General features: G+C 40.7%; 1 protein-coding gene and 2 long non-coding RNA genes across 8 annotated transcripts in view; all 3 read right to left on the minus strand.

The window, feature by feature from the left end:
• The window catches only part of LOC144288678 (uncharacterized), a 33,668-nt gene extending 18,702 nt beyond the window's left edge, over positions 1-14,966 (minus strand). The window contains exon 1 of the long non-coding RNA XR_013356646.1: positions 14,831-14,966. This is a non-coding gene — a long non-coding RNA (uncharacterized LOC144288678). The remainder of the gene's footprint in view (positions 1-14,830) is intronic.
• CREB5 (cAMP responsive element binding protein 5) overlaps positions 1-18,045 on the minus strand; it is a 494,841-nt gene that overhangs the window by 193,682 nt on the left and 283,114 nt on the right. The window lies entirely within an intron of this gene.
• LOC144288676 (uncharacterized) lies at positions 3,565-13,811 on the minus strand. The gene is made up of 3 exons (XR_013356644.1): positions 13,712-13,811; positions 7,513-7,582; positions 3,565-4,129 (listed from the first exon to the last, which is right to left on the minus strand). It is a non-coding gene; the product is annotated as an uncharacterized LOC144288676 (long non-coding RNA).

Consider the following 18,045-nt stretch of genomic DNA (forward strand, 5'->3'; position numbering starts at 1 on the left):
GAATTCAGCAAACAGAAATGCATGACCAGTGACCACACACTTGCATCTGGATGAGGTTTTGGCTGACTGCGCTTTGGGATTTTAACTCCAACCACTAACAAGGATCCCCTTCTTTTTGACTATATAAGTCAACTCTGAGAACCACGGGGTAGTGTGAATGTTTCTGTAGTCTCTCCATGTCTACCAAGTACTGAGAGTGTAGGTGACAGATATTCATTCTCTTGTCCTCTCTACCTCTTGTAGTTGGAGGCACAAAAGCTTCTGGCAAGAAATTAGAATGACAGAGGAGGGGGCATCTTAGAGAGTAGAGTGAAACTCATCCATCCACATACGTTGGGAAAATGGATAAAGATACCTAACATAGGGATCCCTGGGTGGCACAGCGGTTTGGCGCCTGCCTTTGGCCCAGGGCGCGATCCTGGAGACCTGGGATCGAATCCCACATCAGGCTCCCGGTGCATGGAGCCTGCTTCTCCCTCTGCCTATGTCTCTGCCTCTCTCTTTCTCTCTCTGTGACTATCATAAATAAAAATAGAAAAAAAAAAAAAGATACCTAACATAACGACATAGTGGTTAAAGCATGGCCTGGGCCTGGGCTTGGATCCAGGTCCACATCTACTAACCCTGCAACTTGGAATCAGCTGTGGAAACTCTCCAGGCCTCATTTCCTGATCTATAAAATGGGGACAAACCTGTCTCTTCTTTACAAAGTAGTCATGGGAATTAAATGAGATGGCTTATAAAATGCTTTATCCTGTAATACACTGTATCTTTAAATCTTCCCTAAATACCAATGAAGCAGATACTATTGTACTCATTTTGCTGATGGGAAACTGAGGCTCAGAGACATTATGGATTCGCCCACAGTCACCCAGCAAGTGGGTGGAGGAAGCTAGGCATGGGCCCAATATTGCTCCAAAGTTGGTGCTCATCATCACTGCCCTAAGCACTCACTGGCCTGTATCACAAATTCCCAGAAAGGTAGGTTTAATGGACTCCAGACCATCTGAATCGGCCCTTCTTTAATAAGAGAGGAATAAAATTAAGGGCTGTCTAGTCATTAGGCCAAGCTAATCTAAACTAAACTTGAGGGTAGAACATATACAAGAAATCAGTTCTAAAAAAAAAAGAAAAAGAAATCAGTTCTATAGACTCTTTGCCCAGCGATTTTTTCCTCTGTTGGCTCATATCCCCACAAAGGAAGAGCAAAGAGTAAACTGAGAAAATGTTCAACTTAAGCTTACAAGACTACTGACTGGGATAAGGCAGAGAGGTAGAGGGGCAAAGAAGGAGCCAGCCAGACACTCTATTTATACAAAGCCTTGCAGCTTAGTATCTTAAAATGTTGGTAAAATGCAGTATAAAATCCAACCATTTTGAACTGCAAAAAAGTTGAGATTTCTAAACCTGTTATTATTAACTGTTCATTAAGTATGTGTTAGCAAAAAACAACAGGGCTTAGCCAAACCAAACAACAATCAGCTTTTTCAAGTATAAACAAAAAACTAGCTCAAATTCCCAGTTGTTCTTCCCTGATTTCAACATCAAATACACATACTCAAAAACTCAAAAGAGTAAATTAAAATAAATGAGTTACTAAAGGCCTGCTTCTTTTCTGGCTTCAGAATTCACACAAATTAGGCCTATAGAGCATAAAGGTTTTGCTATTTAACTGGCCTCAATATTCAATTTGTATTTCTGTATTGGTCTGTGTATTTGAGAATGCTTTCTCTATTTTTATGAATTTAATACCATCCGGTTTAGATTGAATACCTGTAGAGGGCAGTATGCCATATTTATTTAATAGATAGATCCATAGAATCTCTACTAACGGTGGTGATAGTTGTCACCATCATCATCATCATCACCATCACCACCATTGTTCTTATCCGATTCCTGGGTGTCAGTCTTAGAGAAAATTTCTATTACAAAGTAGGAAATATGCATATATTTTTTTCTGAATATTAACTGTGTTCGTTTTTTTCTGACTTATTATTTTGTTTAAGCCCCAAAAGGCTCACCCACTTGCACACCACAAAACTCCTTTACTATGTGAGATGCTGGCATAAAATTCTTCCATTCAAAACATTTTAACACAAAATACAAAAAGACCTATCACTAACAGAGAGCCACAGGCGGAGGAATCAAACAGAAAGAAAGTTCCTGACTGAGATATGTTTTCACTCACACTAGCCTGTGGTCAGAAACAAACACTCCCTGTAGAATCTGTTTCTTTAAGATTCTAAAAATAAATTGATCTGTAAGTGACTTTGCTGTAATACATACAGTGAGTCAGATCAAGGAATAAGAGCCATTTATAGAACGTGAACTAAGCACTGGCCTGAGACACCCATTTAACCCTCATCAGAGAAGAGGCATTTCAGATTGCGCAGAGTTTGATCTATAAAGCTATTCTGAAATATAAAGATTCTTTGATTATACTAGAATATAACCAGAGGCTACCATAAGGTCAGAACATCTGGTAGCAGGATGAGTAGTATGCACGGGTGCCAGTGTCCATCGATGAGCACACACTCGGACCTGTACTTACTACGGATCTATCCATCTTCATAAGCATGTAGGGAGCGACTATTTGGTGCAGAATCACAGGTGGTCATCCCATACATGCTCCTATAAAGAAGTAGTTAGGAGCATTTTGACTTGTACTGCACAATGGTTTAGAGTCAATCTATATAACTATAGATAAGTTATTTAATATCTTTGAGCCTCATTTTCATCTGTAAGATGGGGATATAGTCCTTACCCCAGGAGGCTGATGTGAGACTTTATAAGGTAATGCATATAAAGCACACCGTACACATAATAAAATGTTTAAAAGTGTCAGCTTCAATTCTGCTCTCTTCAGCCCTGGCAGTGATGGTATGGTATGGTTTCCCACTTCTTTGGGTACTCCTTGAATGCTAGAGCATGTCTTCAGTCTTGTAAATAGTTGCCTCGGGAGACATATCTGATGGCTACAGGTTAGTAGGAGTTTTCTCACCCCTCCTGCACAGCTGATATAATGAACATCGTTAAGGGGTATGATTGGAGGGAAGAAGGGTGTGTGTGTGTGTGTGTGTGTGTGTGTGTGAGAGAGAGAGAGAGAGAGAGAGAGAGAGAGAAAGAGAGAGAGACGAGAGAGAGAGAGAGAGAGAACATGAGAGGGAGAAAAGGGAAATGGGAGGAGAGGGGAGAGATAGGCAGAGAGGAAGGAAGACAGAATGTTTATGTATATAAGAATTCATGTCAGGGGAATCCCTGGGTGGCTCAGCGGTTTAGCTCCTGCCTTCGGCCCAGGGCATGATCCTGGAGTGCCGGGATTGAGTCCTGCATCAGGCTCCCTGCATGGAGCCTGCTTCTCCCTCTGCCTGTGTCTCTGCCTCTCTCTGTGTGTGTGTGTCTCTCCTGAATAAATAAATAAAATCTAAAAAAATAAAAATAAATAAATAAATAAATAAATAAATAAACAAATAAATACATAAATACATAAATAAATAAATAAAGGATTCATGTAGGGACAAGGATTTGCCACCCTCTTCACCTGACTTTCACTCACAAGCAAACATGTCAACGTTGCCTGCACACAGATCTCAAACCTGGCACAGTGTAAAGAGCTGTACTGCAAGGACTATGACTTCATATCACAATGTTAATCACTGACCTCCGCCTTGGCAATAAGATCTGTTTTGGCCCTTGTACAATTAGAATCCACCCGAGACTTCCTAACCATCTACTTGATAGCAAATTGGCAGCAAATATTAGGAAACTGCACACTGGTGTTGGGATGAGTCTTTTCCATCGATATAGTTTATTTGGATTACAGGGTCTTCCTCAATTAAGACAATAAATCAGGCATTTTTCATTTTCTTTTCACCTCTGGATACATGTTGCCCTTAATTAAGTTGCAGTCAGAATTCATGCTGGTAGGATGACACCATCCTGTCTTTCAGGTGTGGTTTCAGGGTCACAAGGACACTTGCATCTGGAAGGTTGACTTCACAGCACACCACAGACACATTCCGCTACTCAGGGGGGTGAGATCATGGTGCTGGCATGAATTTATCGCTCTTTTAAACGAATGGGGTTGAATTCAATCTACTGACCTTGATTGGGAGGCTAGTGATACAGGCTGTGTAAAACAAAACAAGACAAAATAAACAAGGGAAAAACCACAGCGCATGCAGCTACTTTGTTCAGAAGGTGACACTACTGAATTTGGTGTGTGAAGGTCTTGTCACATGGAAGTCTTGAAATAACTATGACCTAAGCATGGGGGTAGGAGATAACCCATTTAGAAATGAATGGACACATTCCATTGTAGCTGTATAGTGGTAAAATCTATTTTGGGGCAAAAGGAACATTGTAAATACTTTCCTTTGTTTGTAACTATCATAACACAAACTTTCTGGCTCTCAGCATTTTTCAGTAACCCTGCATTCCAGTAATAGTTTACACACCACCTGACCAGGCAAACATTATTCTACCCAAAAGGCAGGATTCCCTGTGACCCCTCTGAATCCCCAGGGCTAGCCAAGCCTAGATTGGACCTCATGAATGGTCTGGGTCTGGGCATCCCTAGGGGTTTCTCCAGTCTCACTACACAATTCCAAGGCCACTCAGTTCTGGTGGCCCTTAGAAGATGCTGCCATATTAGGCACGGGGAAATGTTCATGTCATTCTGAAATTATTTTGGAAGTAGAGATTTAACATAACTTTTCCAATTAGCATTCAATTCCAAATTTGGGACTAAGTTTTGGTGGAATTTATTTCAGGGATTTCTTGTTGGTTTTGTAAAATGTTAATGCCAGCAAGCACTTCTTCATGTTCAATACCAACTGGATCATAGGCTGTGTTTCTTTTTTCATTTGATTCTCCCTTTGGTAACAGCATTTCTATGGCAGAGGGTATGACAATCTATACAGACATTTCCAAACTCTAAAGTGGTTATTATTGAATTCAGATCAATCTGACCTCCTTCCCCTTGATTACAATGGCCCTGGATGCCATTAAGAGGGTCAAACTGGGAGGAGCCTGGGGCCACGTATGGAAAAGTGAAAAGAATAGGCATTTTCTGATTATTTGATTCCTAGTGTCTCTACAAGGCCAAATACAAATTTTACCTAGAAATGTCATATACTATGAACAAATTTATCACTCAAGAATATTCTTTCCAGAGACAATGATGATCTTTCATTAGTCACCATGCCTGTGTGAAGATCTGGAGATAAAGTTCTCTTGTAGCTCTGTTCACTGAGACATTAGTTATAAATGGTATCACCTCTTCCAACTGGATTTTGTTATTGAAGAAATGAAAGGAATTCCTTACAATGCAGCTTTTCTCATCAGATGGCTCCCAAACAAAGACTTCAGCAAAGCAACATAGAGGGCTCTGGAACAGTTATTTTTGGCATTTCCAAAGAGTAGTTTCCTTCTATTTCTACTACCTCAATAACAGAGAATAAATCAAAAACTTGGCATTGACTACTCCACTAAGCTATTAATTTTTACGTCTTCTGCTGATTGGGTTCCAACTATATGTTTGATGGAGACAACTTTTATTTATTGTTTAAATCAAACAATAATTTAAGCCAACTCATCAGTTTAAGATATTATATCAAAATCTGTTTGCTATTGAGTAGGATTTAGTTTAATTTAAGATGGAGGATTCCCAGAGATCCAAGTTTGAAGTTTAATGAGAACATCCTATCCTACATGATATTGGAAGACCAACTATTTGGGGACTCACCTAGTAAGATACCAGGCTCCTGTTATTGATAAGTCTGCACAAAATAATTTATCATGTTAATGCCTTTGTCTTCCTATCTATTTATTTCTTTTGTTTAACTTCTTATTTAAACATTATCAGAAGGTCAGTAGCCAATTCTGCATCTAATTTAAAAATGTACTATTAGGCTTACATCATATCAGACTTAAGAACTGATCGATTCTGTGAGGATGATATGAATAGCTATATTGGAATATATTTTCTCCCTATTATTTAGAAGCAGGGTCAGACCTTCCCAATTTTCAGGACCATTTAAAAAATTTTTAAATTTTATTGTTGTAAGAACACTTTACATGAATTCTACCTTCTTAATACACTTTTAAGTGTACTATTATACTTTATTACACATTATTATATATTATTATTGCTCCTTATTATACAGTATTGTTGATTATAGGTACGGTGTATAGCAATTCTCTAGAGTTCATTCATCTCACTTAACTGACAGTTTATGCTCATTGATTAATAGCTCCCCATTTCACCTTTCCCCGAGCCTGTAGCAACCACCATCCACTCTTTAATTTCATGAATTTGACCATTTTAAATACCTCATATAAGTAGAATCAGCAGTTTTTGTCTTCCTGTGACTGGCTTGTTTCACTTAGCATATTTTCATGGCTAATAAGTATACAAAAAGGAATGTTCAATGTCATTAACCATCAGGGAAATCAGAACCAGAGAAGGTCAGAACCAGAATGAGATACGCCTCACACCTGTAATGATGGTTATTTTTTTTAAAAGATTTTATTTATTCATGAGAGAGAGAGGGAGAGAAAGGCAGAAACATAGGCAGAGGGAGAAGCAGGCTCCATGCAGGAAGCCTGATGCAGGACTTGATCCTGGGACTCTGGGATCACACCCTGAACCAAAGGCAGACACTCAATTGTTGAGCCACCCAGGCGACCCAACTAATGATGGTTATTGTCAAAACAAAAGACAACCAGACAAGTGTTAGCAAAATTGTGGAGAAACAGGAACCCCTGTACCTTCTTAGTGGGAATGCAAAATGTTGCAGCTACTACAGGAAATAGTATGAGGGGGCACCTAGGTGGCTCAGTTGATTAAGCATCTGACTCTTGATTTTGGCTGAGATCATGATCTCAGGGTCATGAGATGGAGCTCTGTGTCAGGTTGGGCTCTGCGCTCTGCGTAGAGCCTGCTTGAACTTCTTTCTCAATCTCCCTCAGCCCATCCCTGCCTGCCGCGTGCATTCTCTCTCTCTCTCTCTCTCTCTCTCAAATAAATAATCTTAAAAAAAAATAGTATGAAGGTTCCTCAAAAGAAATAGAACTACCATGTGATTCAAGAATCCCACTTCTGGTTATTTATTCAAAAGACTGGAAATCAGGATCTCAAAGAGATATTAAGACTCTTATGTTCATTGTAGCACTATCCACAGTAGCAAGAATGTGGAAACAACCTAAATGCCCATTTATAGATGAATGGATAAAGAAAATGTATTATACAATGGAATACTATTCAAGCTCAAAAAAGAGGCTAATTCCACAATATGCAACAACAGAGCCATGCTCTTTTCAGAAAAAATTAACAATATTTGAGCACTGACCATGCTTCAAATGTTTTATTTCATTTAACCCTTGTAAACACCTATAAAGTTAATTGATATATGTACTCATTTTTCAGGTAAGAAAACAAGGCTAAGTGCAACTCAATCACTTGCCTAAGGTCTCAGAGCAGTAGGTGGTAGAGCCAGCACTTGAGCCTACCTCTGCTGATTGTAGAGAAGTTCTGCTTGTCTCTGAAGCTTAATCTCCTCAAGTGCAAATCTTTTCAAATCTAAAGACATTGAAAAGGTAACTTATTCTGAATTTTCTAGAAAAATATATGAGAATATTGCAAAAATTGTTTCTCTTATCTATATAAATACATTCCTAGCCCACCCTTAAGGGATGAATTATTATGTCATCTTAAAAGTTATTTTTTTAGTATCTTTATTAAGTCAAGTCCATTTTATTATAATGATGGCTAAATTATGCAGAAGTTTACAAGCTGTTGTCAAATCTCATTTTTAAAAAAGTCTGTTGCATTGAGGCAGGAGGATGACCTCAGAAAAGTAGCCACTTGCTACAAACGCTAAAGGACAACAGTAACTCATTACATTTATACTATGTTCTACAGATAAGACTAATTCTTATAATTTTTTTACATGAGATAGGCAGAAGAGTCATTGGAGGCTCAAAGGGGCAAAATAACTAGCCCAACATCACACTTCTAGCCCGTGACCACAATCCAGGTTTTCCAGCACTGTGCTCAGTGCTGCTTTCCCAGGAGCCTGAGCTCACCACAAAACTTGGAAAAGCCCTCTGTCCCCAAGGTTTGCTTCACTGTCATTCTGGAAGAACAGAGGCAGATTTAGATGTGTGGTTTTTTTCACTGAAGAGGATGGTGTCCGTCCACTGTAGAATGACAGGAGAAAATAAACAGGCACCAAACAACTTTTTCCTTAATAGTTTTTTCAAAACCCACCCTGCTATAGTAGGCCAATAAGTGAGAAGGCATTTGTCCAGCAGAATCATTCACCATTGAGAAACATTCCCTTCGATACCCAGGCATCCGGTCAGCTGGGTGAATGGTCGATTTTGATAACCTCTCTCTTCCAGACCTAAGGAATTTAAGCCTGTAATAGGCCATCCAGTGCAACCTTGCAGCCATGCTGGCTGAATTCAAATCCTATCTCTACAATTTACTATCTGTAGGCTTTTAAACAAGTTCTATAACTTCTCTGTGCCTGTTTTCTAGAGGGGATCAACAATGGTCTACCTCATAGGACAATATAAGGGCTTCAAAGAGATCAATGTAAAGTGCTCAGGACAGGACTTGGCAATGTGCTCAATGAGAGCAGTTATTTTTATTATCTTAACAAATGAGCCCCTAGATGTATTTATCTATAAAGTGAAAATGAAAAACCATGTAACAAGAATCAAAATACATCCTGTCTTTGTAAATAATAAAACACTGTGCATATAGAGAATGAATGCATCATCTTGAAGAGAAAGTTGCAATGTCTGAGCTATACCTGCCTTCTGACTGCATCAAATAGAGAAAATCATTTATATTCTAATCTCTAGTCTGACCCCATTGGGAGCTTGCGATGCAGAAATCAAGGAGTTGGAGGTGTTGTCTAGCCAGCGTTGAGTGCTTACCCAACACCTGGTGTTCCTTCACTTCCCAGGGGAAGGCTCATGATGATAGTAGTTTGAGATGACATGCTAATATTGGGCAAGTTCAGTAGGAGTGCAGTTGATACAAATGAGGGGAAACTTGCATCTCCTCCTTTTTCTTCAGCATCAAGGTCTCACCCAGTGACATACACATGGACTCCAAGCTCTAATGTCTTCAAGGAAGACCAGATGCCAAGTGAGAAGAGTTGTTCTCCGCGCCCTTTCCTGGCGGCTTACTGCATGTGCCCTAACTGCCCCCTCCCTGCCAGCCTCCCTGGGTGAAGTTCTACTCAGTTTTTGAAGTTCAGCTTCAATGCTCCTCTCTTTTACTACACTTCCTCTCAATCCTCCCTCCAAAACTAATCTCTTCCTACTGTGTCCTCATAAAATTTTCATGTGTGCACCTTTAATGCAGTGCTGTCAAAGTTCACCTTGTTTCATGATGGGTTGTGCAAGCCATTTCTGCCCTGCTGGTTTGTAAGGAACTGCTTCTTGTCACCCCTGTGTCACAGTGACACCTATACTGCATGCTACCCAAACAAGCCACTCAATAAATATTCATCAAGTGAATAAATAAATATTTGCTGGCAATAATGAAATTGAAGGAGAACTTCATGGCCTCCAAGAAAGGCTCTGAATTTTTTAAATGTAGCATTGCTCTTTTCTCCTCCTATCACTGTTAAGGTTGTTTCACAGCATTTTCTGTCAGGAACAGATCCTATTATGAAATTATTCGGTGCCAGGGAAGCAGCAGCACCTTCTATGATTAATGACTGGGTGTAACTGTGGTGAAGGGAAGCCCCTTATTTGCTCCAAGTTTCAAAGGTGAAGACTGTTGACTTGATCTTCATGCTGCTCCTGCCACAAGCCAAGCATGAGTCAAGTGGTGGATTTTGGAATTGTGTTTTCTGCTTTCCTTCCCCTGAGCATCCCCTCCACGTGGGCCACATCTACTACCCATGCTCCAGATGGGATATAAGGCACATCAATGGGAAATCAGAGTCCACATTTCTTATTTGGAACCTGGGACTGTGCTGTCACTAGACTTCATGCATGCTTCTAAATTGTATGCATTCAGTAACTGGGTAAAAGCAAAAGGTGTAGGAGTATCATGGATTGGATTTTTCCTCTACAGTTTGAGATTAACTTTATCATGTAAACAACTAATGAGAGTTCTCCAGATGTTCTTCTAAATTGCTTTTCCCTCTCAGGGATGTTATTAAATATCCCCTATGCTGGCTCTGCATAGCAAAGACACTTTCCATGGGGAAATTTCCAAATTTAGCTCTTAAGTACATGGAATCATTCTTTCCATGGGGGAAAAAATCCAAATTTGGCTCTCAAATACATGGAATCATTCTTATGGATGATTTTAGTAGACTTCCAAGAATCCCAGCATCCTTTCCTCAACTCCCTGAAATTCAGGCTAAAGCTTCAGGAATGGTACCTCAGGAGATCCCCAAAAGGTGTTTAATTTAAAGAATAAACAAACAAACAAGCAAATTAATGAATGGATACATCAGATTGTTAGAGATAACATTTTAGCTCTTCTTGGTCATTTGATTCCTAAATATCCTGGCACAGACTAGTATTTTGTTTATCCTAAATGAAAATCACAAAATGTTTCAGCTGGAAGAGACCTTAGTAGTAGACTCTTAATACACAATTTTTATTTATCTTTTACTTTTAAAAATTTTATTTATTTATTAGAGAGAGAGGGAAAGCATGTGCAAGGGAGGAAGAGCAGCAGAAGGCTAGGGAGACCAGCAGACTCCCCACTATGTGGGACTCAATTTCCACGACCCTGAGATCATGACCTGAGCCAAAATCAAGAGTTGGATGCTTAATGGAATGAGCTAGCCAGGTGCCCCTACACAATTTTTAAAAGTCATGGCCTGATTTGTTCAAATGCCACTAGGGGAAAAAAAAAACCTGCTTCTCTGATTGACACATAGGTAATGGCCTGGAGACCACCAGCTCTGAGGAATCAATTACAAAGTTTGTTCAACACTATACAGATCTCTGAGGTAGAACCAAGACTGCCAAGACACTGGCCTACTGTTTTCTCCTACAGGATACTTCCCTTTATGAAGAATTGTTTCTGGGTACTTATTAGGTTAAAGGACATCTCTCTGATGCTAAAATGAGTGGGACACAAACTTTAAGAAGTTTTGAACTGGACTTCAGGGTGGCCACAGAGTTGTGAGTAGGTTCTCTTTATAGAAATATTCCAGCTAATAAATGAAAATAAATAAATAGAATTATACTTCACCAATTTGCAATCCCTAAAGAAATAACGGGTCCAAGAAGAACTGTCAATCACTGCCAACACCCCAAAAAGAGACAGAGGTTGATACCTCCTGACAGAAGCCCCATGCCACATTGCCCATGAATTACTATAGCCAAAAAAAAATTGAACTGGACTCTAAAGCAAGTCTAGAAAGCCAGTAAATACTTATAGGAAATACAAGAAACAGTGGAACTTATTAAACTGACACCATGAAAATGGAATCAACAATATTCAGATTGTACAAAGTCTATGGGCTCTTCAACAAATCAATTGCAAGGAAAATCAAGGTAAGGGGGTCATGGGTTTGTGATTTAGAAGTGTCTTGGAAGACATGTCACCAGTTTCAATGTATGGACTGAACAATTCTGATGAAAATAAAGGGCATTCTTACTCCGGGAAAACACCAAATGTTGAAGATACACAAGCACTCCTGGGACCCTGGAGTAGCAAGCAGTGGCAGTCTGGCCTAGACCCTGGAGCCTGAAGAAGCAAGGCCAAGCTGGATCACCAGGGCAAGGGCATGAAGATCAAATGTCCATAGGATATTTCTCTTCTCTTCTTGCCCATAAGAGTCCTAAATCACTCGCTTTTTCCTATGGATGTGCCTCGGGAGAAGGTTTGAAGATCATGCCCATGTAAGATCAGACATGCACTACCCAGTGAACCAAGATCAAGGCATTTGTCACCATCTGGGGCTATTACAATGGCCATGTTGGTCTGGGTGTTAAGTGCTCCAAGGAGGTAGCCACTGCTGTGCTTGGGGCCATCAGTTGGCGAAGCTCTCAGTTGTCCCTGTGTGATGAGGCTCCTAGGGGAATGAGACAAGGAAGTCCCTGCCAGCACCTGCCTCCACACTGGACACCTCATCTCACCCCCAGAGACACCAGTATGATCTCTGCCTCTGTGCTCCGGAAGCTGCTGCTAATGGCCAGTATGGAGGACTGTCAAACCTCAGCCAGGGGCTGCACTGACACCTTAGACAACTATGCCAAGGCGACCTTTGATGCCATATCCAAGACCTGCAGCTACCTCACCCCAGACTTCTAGAGAGAGACTGGGTCACCAAATCTCCCTATTAGGAGTTCAACTGACCTTTTCCTACAGAATCACACTGGAGTCTCCCTGCAGAGGCTCCAGACTGCAGCTGTGGCTACCACTGTAGTGTTTTTAATAAAGTGAATTAATTAAAATTAATTAATTAAAATTAATTAATTAAAAAAAGGTAAAGGGCAAACGTGCTATGAGACAATCAAGGAAATTTGAAAGGTATTTTAAAATATTAATAAACCATGGGTAACTTTTTAGGTAGAAAACAGTATTGTTTCTACTTTTCTTTAAAGAATACTCACTTTTGATTCTTACATGCTGCAATACTCAGGGAAGAAATGCTATGATACTTGAGCTATGCTTCAAACAACCTTGGGGCAGGCTGGAAATGGGTAGAAACACCAATGAAACATGACTGGTGGTGGGTGAGTCGAGAGCTGTTTCAGTCTGATGATAGATCTATGAGGTCATTACCTTCATCTTTGTATTTAAAACATGTTTGAAATTTTCCATAACAAAAAGATTTTAAAGGTGTTTTGCTCAGAATTATAACAAAAAAAAAATAACAACAACAACAAAAAAAAAAACAGTTTTTGCTCAACTGTTAAAAGAAAAACAAATCTGAAAGGCAGGAAGGGATTTCACAGGAAGTTCAGAAACTCCCGGAAATGCAGGGGACCTTCATTATGAATGGGACATGAGGAATCTCTCAGAAGTGATAACAAGAATATCCAATATGTTTTGACTGAAGCTAGACTAGACCAGGACAGGGGTCCTGCTGGTGGTGAGGGTGATATCACAAGGGAAAAGTGTGGTTTCACAGACTTAGTCTCGGTTTCATTACATTAGAGGTAACAACAACAGCCTAGCCTCGGTATGTTTTAGCTAACTCAAAACAGGACATTGGGAGACTATGTCTTTGGCAATATAATTAAAAGATCATTCCATAACCACAGAATCAAAACCTGAATGGAGGGCACCAGTGCCTGCCATCTGAATGAGCTTTAAAATACCATTGTCCTTACCCCCAAGATAGAGCATTCCTAAAGCAGATCTGAATGCTTCAGGCTGGCAAGAAGCCTCTCCAGATTGCAAGTTGCCCCTGAAAGGACACACTGGCTTGCACTTTAAAATGGTTATATCCAATACGAAGCCACCCCCAAGGCCATTTGTAAATTCCTGCTGGGGGGGGGGTGTCATTTACTAAAATTGACATTTGACAACCTAAAGAAATAAACATCTCCACAAATGCCCAAGGTGCAGACACTCACTGGCAAGATTTTGTCCGAATGCCATGAAATCAAATATGTCATCAAATATGACAATTGCCTAAAGGGACCCAGGGCAGGTTAATGACCAGTAACCAATGGGTCAAATCAAAACACATGAAAGGATCCCAAAGCTTACCTCTGGCTCTGTCCTTCAAAAACCCAATCCAATGCAGCAATCATTTTTTCATTCAGTTCACATATAGTCAAAACAATCTTTTATTCTGGGAGTAGGGATGATGATTTGACACCTATGAGTCATAAGTGGCCCTTTGTGAAGGACCTCATGACAATGTGTTAGCTCACATTGAGGCCTCAGTGTGTGTGACACTCTGTTCCCATCAGTCCCTCATCCTTGCTGCTTCTAGGGCAGGGTCGTAGGCCCTGGCTTAGTGAGCGTCCTCATTTTCAGACCCAATATATTACAACAAACCTTAAAAATACTTAGGCAGTCACACATTTGCAATGAGATTTTTTTTTTGAAAGGAAAACATATATTTTTATTTATTTGGCCAACATGCTCAAAATGTTGAAATAGTGGGCCTCCCACTATTTCATTATTGCTTTGCTAAGGCATAGAAGTGAAGACAGTTTCCTCTGTCACTCCAGCGAGCAGTTACACAGTGACCAATGAGGCTGCTCTGCAATGGATGTCTAATAAGATACGCTGGTCATTGAGGGTAATTCCAAATTCCTGTAGAGAAACAGTGGCTTCTTTTCCTATAATGATTGCTCTGGGGAATGAACTAAAATGGCCAAAATTTTCAATACATCTTTGAGAAGGGTTAAGCACAAAAATCCTGTTAAACAATAATGGGATTTGTGTCTGAAACATTACACTCTTTGAACATTTTTGAGAAAGTTACTCTCCTCTTTCCCCTCCGACTAATAACAATTCAACATTATTTAACATAATCCTACTGACAGGTAATTTCTGACACGAAATTTATTACTGGCTTGCCCTTTGAGGGCATGTTTCACTATTAACGTTTCCTTTTAAAAGCTATAGCATACATTAGATTCACATACAGAGTTTCCCCATGTTTTCCTTGGAAACCCCTACTTTCTGTGGTATTTTACATTGCCCCAGTCTGCTTTAACTCTGTATCCTTACACACACACACACACACACACACACTCCCCAAATGTCCAGATATACACTTAACATTGAAGCACTTTGTTCTACCATTATTAGGTTTACCTATAACTGAATAAGCAACATTAGTAGAGCATAAATTTAAATAAGTTTTTCCTGTACCTGAGCACGCAGTTGAGTGAGCTAGAATTTAACGTGATCATGCCTGGAAATAAGAGCTGCAGGTTGTGGATATTATCCATATACGGCCAGAATGACCCTGCAAGCAGGTACCCTGATTGGTGCTCTAAGCCCTTCATGATGCAGGACATTTGAGACTTTTTGGAACACACTTTTGATTCTGACTCATTCAGAGAAATGATTTTTTATCTGGTGAGTCAGCATGAAGCAGGTATTTCCCTACCTGTGCTAACCATATAAGGGCATTGCTACCTGGAGGGTTAGGTCATCTGCCTCAGGAGGAAACACACACCATCTCTGCTTTTTCTGGAACTGCTTTACTGGCATCATGAGCTCATAGGCTGGAGTTGACTATGTGGTGTCCTTCCTTTGAAAGGGAGGCATTATCTAAATGGCTCACTGGCTGGCAAAACAGCTAGGGACAAGTGAAAGGAATATTCATTTGTTCATTCACAAATTATGTACTTATTCATTTGTTATTTCAAGGAGGTCAGATTTATTGAGCTATAGTTTACAGATAGCAAAAGTTATTCTTTTTAATACACAGTTCTATGAGCTTTGACAAATGAGACAGTCATGTAATACCACCACAATCCATATAGAACAGTTCCATCACCTCAAAATGTTCTTTCAGCCCCTTTGTAATTAACCCCTCTCCCACCCACTATGTTTATTTTAAAATAATACTCCGATAATTTACAGCAATATGGTAGCAGGATTTACTGATGACAAGCCTCAGAGATCCTCAACAGCACCAGAAGATCAAGAACCTTTCAGGGAGACCTGTTGACTCACATATGCCCTCATGCATAACCTATGTCTGTAGAAAAACAGACACAGGATAATACCAATAGGTAAATACTTAGCCCCCTAGCTTTTCCCATAAGTTTAAGAGGAAAAACCTCGGCTTCTCCCCTCCACCAAATGCTAACTGGGAAAAGCTGGAGCACACATACCCTCTCCTGACTTTGGCCCTTTCTTCTCTCCCCACATATATACATATTTGATTCTCTCTCTCTCTTCACATACACACACACACACACACACACACACGAGAAACAGAGGCAACACAAAAATTGCCAAGACGGTCTGTCCTCCAGGGTCATCATGAAATCTCTAAGGCCCTGGCTGTACCCTCTAGGCCCAGAAGCCTGGGATGAAAATTCCCCATCCCAGAAGCTGGAACCCATCTGAGGTCCTTGCACATTAGGGAAGAGTGAAATCCCTAGGTTACTGGGCCATTAGCAGCTCAGCCATCCATTTTTCATTTGAAGGAACCTTTTTAAAGGTTGAATTCTTATCTTCGGGAGGCCCGTAAATGCAGTTCTTGTGTTTTCATTGGGTTTATTTAGCCTGGGGGATTTAGGTCCCTCTGTTGAGGTAGTAAATTTTCCCCTTTGTGTGAATGTATGTGGTTAATATACTTAAAAATCCATCAGGCAAGGCTAACAAAAATGCAGCCGCCTTTACACAGCAGTTTTTGGCAAGGATATAGTCACTCAGGATGGCTGTGCGGTGCTTATAATTGAATTGTGGTCACTAAGCCCAATGCTATCAACTTCTGTAAAAACCCAAAGCCAGATACTTCTGAGCACGCCTTTCACCACCTTCCCTCTGGCCCCTTCCTCTTGCTGCCAACTCCCCTCATTTACCCGGCTGGCAGAGTGGGACACAGAAAGGAACCCAAGACGAGCCACCAGCAGACACTGCTACAGCCTTTAAACATGTGCCGTGAGAGACTGAGTGTGGGACCTGAAAAGACAACTGAAGACCCAAGAGCATGACTTACACGCTCTCAAGGCCAGGGAAGGAGGCTCATGACAAGAAAAGGACAAAGGTCTACTAAGGCACCCTTGGAAGACTTCCAACTTTTGGTCAAGAACAAAGTTAACATTTAGCCATTCAAATCAACACTGCCTAACACTAGGGGCACAGATTCCAGGCCCCCCAAGGTCCCACTCACAATGGCAACCTCAGACAATCTGTAGTCTGTTAGCTGACCTTTCCCCTCTTTCTCCTCTGACCTCATGTGCCCACCTCCCATTCATCTGCCTTCCTGGCACTTGTACCAGAGCCCAGTTGACCACAGGCTGGTGTGCATGATGGCTGTGGGCTTCAGCCAGCACACATGCTGACTTTGCAACTCAGCCATCGTTGTTGCCAGCAGGAGACCAAACTACCGCCCTAGTGCACCAAACTCAGTAAGCTGTGGCCCCAGCACCTGGCAGACAGGAAACAAAAGGAAAAAAACAACTCATTGAACAAAGTCATGGCAGGAGGAAAGGAAAAAATCCACTGCACGACTCTCCCTAACCTAAAGACAAAAGCATACAAAATCAAAATACAAGGTGATGGTTCTAAGAACTACCTTTTTCACTAGGCTAAGGAATAGTGAAATATTTCTAACCTCTCCCAGACACTGCATTTATTTAACAAATATTGCTCTAAATGGGCACGCGCTAAATATAACAATAGTACCTGAACTCCGTGTGTGCATAAGCTGATCCCATGTGCCCTGAAAAGGGTAGAGAAAGCACTTTAGAAGCAACCACTGTCTAAAGCAAATTTTGCTGAAAATGAGCTCCTGGAGCTGAGGAGCCTAACTCAGGTGAGGTCAGGGCTTAGAAATTAAACAAGACAGAGGCTATTAGCAGACCAGCACAAACAGCTTCAAAGCATAAGACATGCTGTACCATAGACTTAGAACCTAAAAAGAAAAAAAAATGAAGCTCTGTTGAAAATGCATGGGTCAGAAGAGCACACATCCTTCAAAAATTAAACATACAATTTACCACCTAGGAATGACCGTGTTTATTCACGTTACTGCTGCTTACCACTGACAGTGGTTGCATAATCACCTCAAGTCAACATTTTTTGAAAAATGGATGTGCAAAGCTATGTAAAGTCATACCTCTGAAATCCTGCTTTATTTTTTTAAGATTGATTGATTGATTGATTGATTGATTTATGATAGACATAGAGAGAGAGAGAGGCAGAGACACAGGCAGAGGGAAAAGCAGGCTCCATGCCGGGAGCCCAACACAGGACTCGATCCCGGGACTCCAGGGCCTGGGCCAAAGGCAGGTGCCAAACCGCTGAGCCACCCAGGGATCCCCTGGCATCCTGCTTTAGATAGTAAGCTCCAAGAGGAGTTATCTGACTTTCTTATTATAACCACAAGTATAGCATGATGTGCA

This window comes from Canis aureus, chromosome 18 (assembly GCF_053574225.1).
Source record: "Canis aureus isolate CA01 chromosome 18, VMU_Caureus_v.1.0, whole genome shotgun sequence".
NCBI lineage: Eukaryota > Metazoa > Chordata > Mammalia > Carnivora > Canidae > Canis > Canis aureus.